Raw genomic sequence first — 9,226 nt, 5'->3', positions numbered from 1 at the left:
AATTTTTGTTATATTTGTCTTTTTGCTCTTCACTTAAATATATTATCACATTAAAATAAAATCATCCGTGATAATTTCATGTAATCAAAACCCTATTTTTTCTGTTCTTTATCTAGCTTCATAATATACTAGCACAAATTGTCTCAAAATCAAATTAATTGTGTCTTCAGAACTACATTTTCTGCATAAAATAAGACAAATTATACACCCATTTACTCCGCAAAATATCCATTTAAGCCCAATTCTAACAGATTTATTTTCTCTTTTTATGCTAAAATGGAGAGCCAGAAAGATCAGTCCTCGGGCTATCTACAAGAACCCAGTCGCCGACTCATCACACGGGCCTTCTACCAATACATTCAGTGTCTCCATCATTTGGCTAATCTCGCGGAACCGTCAACCTGCTTCAAGAAAAAGGAAAATGAATTAAATAGATTTATTAGACCAGCCCGTTCAAATCCCACAATAGTCAGTAAAATCCGCGAAATAAACGCAGAGTGGTCAGCTCAAATTAGGTACGAACTACGACAACACTACCAAGAACAGTTATACTGGTCGTTAGAAAATGTCGCGGACCATCACTACGGCCACACGGGAGAGCAAGTTATGGATATGGGTCATCGAGCTCTTGCATGGGCCAAGAAAAACTACGGTAAGCGGCTTAGACAACACACAATAGATACTTTTTTGGCTTATCTTCCGAGTGCGTTACCCACCCCACCCCAGTCTCCGGTATCACTCATCTCGACGAGCCCGATCAGACTGTCACCCGCACCGCCATCACCAAAGCCACAGCGCCAGCCCCGTGTTAGATCCCCAAGGCCTGCAAGATCTGTGTCGCCCCCTTTGAACTTCTCCGTGAAACCTGTTCCAGCGCCACCTGCCCAGAAATCTATACAACCAATCCGGGTGACAACTCTCAGGACACCGAGTAAGAAAGTCAAAGCGCCCCCTACCCGAGTTGCTTCCCCTTCAAAAAGAAATAAGATTGTCCAGAAACCGAATAAATTGTCCTCTAGTAGACCCCGATTACCAGACACTCGTTCGAAGCTAGTAAAACCCGCTTTTATAGTTCCCAATCGCTTCAGTTTCTCCACTAAACCCACAGACCCATTTACCATTAATAGACCATCTAATAGAAGAGCATCGGCAAAAGATTGAACCCTTCGGCAAATTATTAAATTAAGGAAATAAGATATACCTGACCTAAAGATAACCCTGTGAAGACCCTCTAACAGGCGTGTTTTTTTCCCAAGCAGCATCGAAACCTCGGCCTGTGCATTTTTGTTTTAGTTTATTCTAATTCACTCCCCTAATCCCTAACCGAGCCCGTGCCAGGCAGAGATCTGCCGGATTTTTCACGTAAAAACCTTGGTTATTTTTAGGTCGGAATTTATCTTAAACCATTATTATTGTCCATTATTAGTCAGAAAATTTACTTTAAAACCAATGTCATTGTCCATCATTAGTAAGAACTTATCCTAAAACCAATATTATTGTCAATTATTAGTCTCCGAAAAGTGCTGTATATGTTTATTGTAACCACTCTCGTATAAATATTTGTCTCCTTGGCTCCTTACAATGTCTTGATTACCACTCACCTTGTTTTAAGCTCATATAAATTATAATTAACCACCTTCTGTACATTTCTAAACCAATTTTGTTAGATATTGATTAATTGATTGATTGAACCCATTTTACTGTGATGTATATATCATTTGATTAGTTCTTGATTAAGAACAACCTTGTCACGACTCATGATGGACCCAATTAACTGCGATTAGTTTAGATTAAAGTGAACCCACCCTCTTCTAATTAACTGTACTGAAGCCATTAATTACTCCACGTGTCAAGCCCCTTTGTTCTTATCAAATCACCTTGTAAGTCCCCAATCAATTAAGTTCAGAGTCAAGCCTGCCACCCCCTTCCCGAGCATATATAAACCCAAATTCCCCAGTTCTAATCAGACATTGTTTCCTCTTGATAAAGATCATTGAATCGAAACGCGTCGAGGATTTAAGGAGCCCATTAATTTGTAAGTCTTTGTTTTGTTTTATCTTGTTATAATTTTTGTTATATTTGTCTTTTTGCTCTTCACTTAAATATATTATCACATTAAAATAAAATCATCCGTGATAATTTCATGTAATCAAAACCCTATTTTTTCTGTTCTTTATCTAGCTTCATAATATACTAGCACAAATTGTCTCAAAATCAAATTAATTGTGTCTTCAGAACTACATTTTCTGCATAAAATAAGACAAATTATACACCCATTTACTCCGCAAAATATCCATTTAAGCCCAATTCTAACAGATTTATTTTCTCTTTTTATGCTAAAATGGAGAGCCAGAAAGATCAGTCCTCGGGCTATCTACAAGAACCCAGTCGCCGACTCATCACACGGGCCTTCTACCAATACATTCAGTGTCTCCATCATTTGGCTAATCTCGCGGAACCGTCAACCTGCTTCAAGAAAAAGGAAAATGAATTAAATAGATTTATTAGACCAGCCCGTTCAAATCCCACAATAGTCAGTAAAATCCGCGAAATAAACGCAGAGTGGTCAGCTCAAATTAGGTACGAACTACGACAACACTACCAAGAACAGTTATACTGGTCGTTAGAAAATGTCGCGGACCATCACTACGGCCACACGGGAGAGCAAGTTATGGATATGGGTCATCGAGCTCTTGCATGGGCCAAGAAAAACTACGGTAAGCGGCTTAGACAACAAACAATAGATACTTTTTTGGCTTATCTTCCGAGTGCGTTACCCACCCCACCCCAGTCTCCGGTATCACTCATCTCGACGAGCCCGATCAGACTGTCACCCGCACCGCCATCACCAAAGCCACAGCGCCAGCCCCGTGTTAGATCCCCAAGGCCTGCAAGATCTGTGTCGCCCCCTTTGAACTTCTCCGTGAAACCTGTTCCAGCGCCACCTGCCCAGAAATCTATACAACCAATCCGGGTGACAACTCTCAGGACACCGAGTAAGAAAGTCAAAGCGCCCCCTACCCGAGTTGCTTCCCCTTCAAAAAGAAATAAGATTGTCCAGAAACCGAATAAATTGTCCTCTAGTAGACCCCGATTACCAGACACTCGTTCGAAGCTAGTAAAACCCGCTTTTATAGTTCCCAATCGCTTCAGTTTCTCCACTAAACCCACAGACCCATTTACCATTAATAGACCATCTAATAGAAGAGCATCGGCAAAAGATTGAACCCTTCGGCAAATTATTAAATTAAGGAAATAAGATATACCTGACCTAAAGATAACCCTGTGAAGACCCTCTAACAGGCGTGTTTTTTTCCCAAGCAGCATCGAAACCTCGGCCTGTGCATTTTTGTTTTAGTTTATTCTAATTCACTCCCCTAATCCCTAACCGAGCCCGTGCCAGGCAGAGATCTGCCGGATTTTTCACGTAAAAACCTTGGTTATTTTTAGGTCGGAATTTATCTTAAACCATTATTATTGTCCATTATTAGTCAGAAAATTTACTTTAAAACCAATGTCATTGTCCATCATTAGTAAGAACTTATCCTAAAACCAATATTATTGTCAATTATTAGTCTCCGAAAAGTGCTGTATATGTTTATTGTAACCACTCTCGTATAAATATTTGTCTCCTTGGCTCCTTACAATGTCTTGATTACCACTCACCTTGTTTTAAGCTCATATAAATTATAATTAACCACCTTCTGTACATTTCTAAACCAATTTTGTTAGATATTGATTAATTGATTGATTGAACCCATTTTACTGTGATGTATATATCATTTGATTAGTTCTTGATTAAGAACAACCTTGTCACGACTCATGATGGACCCAATTAACTGCGATTAGTTTAGATTAAAGTGAACCCACCCTCTTCTAATTAACTGTACTGAAGCCATTAATTACTCCACGTGTCAAGCCCCTTTGTTCTTATCAAATCACCTTGTAAGTCCCCAATCAATTAAGTTCAGAGTCAAGCCTGCCACCCCCTTCCCGAGCATATATAAACCCAAATTCCCCAGTTCTAATCAGACATTGTTTCCTCTTGATAAAGATCATTGAATCGAAACGCGTCGAGGATTTAAGGAGCCCATTAATTTGTAAGTCTTTGTTTTGTTTTATCTTGTTATAATTTTTGTTATATTTGTCTTTTTGCTCTTCACTTAAATATATTATCACATTAAAATAAAATCATCCGTGATAATTTCATGTAATCAAAACCCTATTTTTTCTGTTCTTTATCTAGCTTCATAATATACTAGCACAAATTGTCTCAAAATCAAATTAATTGTGTCTTCAGAACTACATTTTCTGCATAAAATAAGACAAATTATACACCCATTTACTCCGCAAAATATCCATTTAAGCCCAATTCTAACAGATTTATTTTCTCTTTTTATGCTAAAATGGAGAGCCAGAAAGATCAGTCCTCGGGCTATCTACAAGAACCCAGTCGCCGACTCATCACACGGGCCTTCTACCAATACATTCAGTGTCTCCATCATTTGGCTAATCTCGCGGAACCGTCAACCTGCTTCAAGAAAAAGGAAAATGAATTAAATAGATTTATTAGACCAGCCCGTTCAAATCCCACAATAGTCAGTAAAATCCGCGAAATAAACGCAGAGTGGTCAGCTCAAATTAGGTACGAACTACGACAACACTACCAAGAACAGTTATACTGGTCGTTAGAAAATGTCGCGGACCATCACTACGGCCACACGGGAGAGCAAGTTATGGATATGGGTCATCGAGCTCTTGCATGGGCCAAGAAAAACTACGGTAAGCGGCTTAGACAACAAACAATAGATACTTTTTTGGCTTATCTTCCGAGTGCGTTACCCACCCCACCCCAGTCTCCGGTATCACTCATCTCGACGAGCCCGATCAGACTGTCACCCGCACCGCCATCACCAAAGCCACAGCGCCAGCCCCGTGTTAGATCCCCAAGGCCTGCAAGATCTGTGTCGCCCCCTTTGAACTTCTCCGTGAAACCTGTTCCAGCGCCACCTGCCCAGAAATCTATACAACCAATCCGGGTGACAACTCTCAGGACACCGAGTAAGAAAGTCAAAGCGCCCCCTACCCGAGTTGCTTCCCCTTCAAAAAGAAATAAGATTGTCCAGAAACCGAATAAATTGTCCTCTAGTAGACCCCGATTACCAGACACTCGTTCGAAGCTAGTAAAACCCGCTTTTATAGTTCCCAATCGCTTCAGTTTCTCCACTAAACCCACAGACCCATTTACCATTAATAGACCATCTAATAGAAGAGCATCGGCAAAAGATTGAACCCTTCGGCAAATTATTAAATTAAGGAAATAAGATATACCTGACCTAAAGATAACCCTGTGAAGACCCTCTAACAGGCGTGTTTTTTTCCCAAGCAGCATCGAAACCTCGGCCTGTGCATTTTTGTTTTAGTTTATTCTAATTCACTCCCCTAATCCCTAACCGAGCCCGTGCCAGGCAGAGATCTGCCGGATTTTTCACGTAAAAACCTTGGTTATTTTTAGGTCGGAATTTATCTTAAACCATTATTATTGTCCATTATTAGTCAGAAAATTTACTTTAAAACCAATGTCATTGTCCATCATTAGTAAGAACTTATCCTAAAACCAATATTATTGTCAATTATTAGTCTCCGAAAAGTGCTGTATATGTTTATTGTAACCACTCTCGTATAAATATTTGTCTCCTTGGCTCCTTACAATGTCTTGATTACCACTCACCTTGTTTTAAGCTCATATAAATTATAATTAACCACCTTCTGTACATTTCTAAACCAATTTTGTTAGATATTGATTAATTGATTGATTGAACCCATTTTACTGTGATGTATATATCATTTGATTAGTTCTTGATTAAGAACAACCTTGTCACGACTCATGATGGACCCAATTAACTGCGATTAGTTTAGATTAAAGTGAACCCACCCTCTTCTAATTAACTGTACTGAAGCCATTAATTACTCCACGTGTCAAGCCCCTTTGTTCTTATCAAATCACCTTGTAAGTCCCCAATCAATTAAGTTCAGAGTCAAGCCTGCCACCCCCTTCCCGAGCATATATAAACCCAAATTCCCCAGTTCTAATCAGACATTGTTTCCTCTTGATAAAGATCATTGAATCGAAACGCGTCGAGGATTTAAGGAGCCCATTAATTTGTAAGTCTTTGTTTTGTTTTATCTTGTTATAATTTTTGTTATATTTGTCTTTTTGCTCTTCACTTAAATATATTATCACATTAAAATAAAATCATCCGTGATAATTTCATGTAATCAAAACCCTATTTTTTCTGTTCTTTATCTAGCTTCATAATATACTAGCACAAATTGTCTCAAAATCAAATTAATTGTGTCTTCAGAACTACATTTTCTGCATAAAATAAGACAAATTATACACCCATTTACTCCGCAAAATATCCATTTAAGCCCAATTCTAACAGATTTATTTTCTCTTTTTATGCTAAAATGGAGAGCCAGAAAGATCAGTCCTCGGGCTATCTACAAGAACCCAGTCGCCGACTCATCACACGGGCCTTCTACCAATACATTCAGTGTCTCCATCATTTGGCTAATCTCGCGGAACCGTCAACCTGCTTCAAGAAAAAGGAAAATGAATTAAATAGATTTATTAGACCAGCCCGTTCAAATCCCACAATAGTCAGTAAAATCCGCGAAATAAACGCAGAGTGGTCAGCTCAAATTAGGTACGAACTACGACAACACTACCAAGAACAGTTATACTGGTCGTTAGAAAATGTCGCGGACCATCACTACGGCCACACGGGAGAGCAAGTTATGGATATGGGTCATCGAGCTCTTGCATGGGCCAAGAAAAACTACGGTAAGCGGCTTAGACAACAAACAATAGATACTTTTTTGGCTTATCTTCCGAGTGCGTTACCCACCCCACCCCAGTCTCCGGTATCACTCATCTCGACGAGCCCGATCAGACTGTCACCCGCACCGCCATCACCAAAGCCACAGCGCCAGCCCCGTGTTAGATCCCCAAGGCCTGCAAGATCTGTGTCGCCCCCTTTGAACTTCTCCGTGAAACCTGTTCCAGCGCCACCTGCCCAGAAATCTATACAACCAATCCGGGTGACAACTCTCAGGACACCGAGTAAGAAAGTCAAAGCGCCCCCTACCCGAGTTGCTTCCCCTTCAAAAAGAAATAAGATTGTCCAGAAACCGAATAAATTGTCCTCTAGTAGACCCCGATTACCAGACACTCGTTCGAAGCTAGTAAAACCCGCTTTTATAGTTCCCAATCGCTTCAGTTTCTCCACTAAACCCACAGACCCATTTACCATTAATAGACCATCTAATAGAAGAGCATCGGCAAAAGATTGAACCCTTCGGCAAATTATTAAATTAAGGAAATAAGATATACCTGACCTAAAGATAACCCTGTGAAGACCCTCTAACAGGCGTGTTTTTTTCCCAAGCAGCATCGAAACCTCGGCCTGTGCATTTTTGTTTTAGTTTATTCTAATTCACTCCCCTAATCCCTAACCGAGCCCGTGCCAGGCAGAGATCTGCCGGATTTTTCACGTAAAAACCTTGGTTATTTTTAGGTCGGAATTTATCTTAAACCATTATTATTGTCCATTATTAGTCAGAAAATTTACTTTAAAACCAATGTCATTGTCCATCATTAGTAAGAACTTATCCTAAAACCAATATTATTGTCAATTATTAGTCTCCGAAAAGTGCTGTATATGTTTATTGTAACCACTCTCGTATAAATATTTGTCTCCTTGGCTCCTTACAATGTCTTGATTACCACTCACCTTGTTTTAAGCTCATATAAATTATAATTAACCACCTTCTGTACATTTCTAAACCAATTTTGTTAGATATTGATTAATTGATTGATTGAACCCATTTTACTGTGATGTATATATCATTTGATTAGTTCTTGATTAAGAACAACCTTGTCACGACTCATGATGGACCCAATTAACTGCGATTAGTTTAGATTAAAGTGAACCCACCCTCTTCTAATTAACTGTACTGAAGCCATTAATTACTCCACGTGTCAAGCCCCTTTGTTCTTATCAAATCACCTTGTAAGTCCCCAATCAATTAAGTTCAGAGTCAAGCCTGCCACCCCCTTCCCGAGCATATATAAACCCAAATTCCCCAGTTCTAATCAGACATTGTTTCCTCTTGATAAAGATCATTGAATCGAAACGCGTCGAGGATTTAAGGAGCCCATTAATTTGTAAGTCTTTGTTTTGTTTTATCTTGTTATAATTTTTGTTATATTTGTCTTTTTGCTCTTCACTTAAATATATTATCACATTAAAATAAAATCATCCGTGATAATTTCATGTAATCAAAACCCTATTTTTTCTGTTCTTTATCTAGCTTCATAATATACTAGCACAAATTGTCTCAAAATCAAATTAATTGTGTCTTCAGAACTACATTTTCTGCATAAAATAAGACAAATTATACACCCATTTACTCCGCAAAATATCCATTTAAGCCCAATTCTAACAGATTTATTTTCTCTTTTTATGCTAAAATGGAGAGCCAGAAAGATCAGTCCTCGGGCTATCTACAAGAACCCAGTCGCCGACTCATCACACGGGCCTTCTACCAATACATTCAGTGTCTCCATCATTTGGCTAATCTCGCGGAACCGTCAACCTGCTTCAAGAAAAAGGAAAATGAATTAAATAGATTTATTAGACCAGCCCGTTCAAATCCCACAATAGTCAGTAAAATCCGCGAAATAAACGCAGAGTGGTCAGCTCAAATTAGGTACGAACTACGACAACACTACCAAGAACAGTTATACTGGTCGTTAGAAAATGTCGCGGACCATCACTACGGCCACACGGGAGAGCAAGTTATGGATATGGGTCATCGAGCTCTTGCATGGGCCAAGAAAAACTACGGTAAGCGGCTTAGACAACAAACAATAGATACTTTTTTGGCTTATCTTCCGAGTGCGTTACCCACCCCACCCCAGTCTCCGGTATCACTCATCTCGACGAGCCCGATCAGACTGTCACCCGCACCGCCATCACCAAAGCCACAGCGCCAGCCCCGTGTTAGATCCCCAAGGCCTGCAAGATCTGTGTCGCCCCCTTTGAACTTCTCCGTGAAACCTGTTCCAGCGCCACCTGCCCAGAAATCTATACAACCAATCCGGGTGACAACTCTCAGGACACCGAGTAAGAAAGTCAAAGCGCCCCCTACCCGAGTTGCT

Source organism: Patella vulgata, chromosome 3, assembly GCF_932274485.2.
Source record: "Patella vulgata chromosome 3, xgPatVulg1.2, whole genome shotgun sequence".
Classification (NCBI taxonomy): Eukaryota; Metazoa; Mollusca; class Gastropoda; family Patellidae; genus Patella; species Patella vulgata.
The sequence above is the reverse complement of the archived record's forward strand: the minus strand, read 5'-3'. Positions refer to the sequence as shown.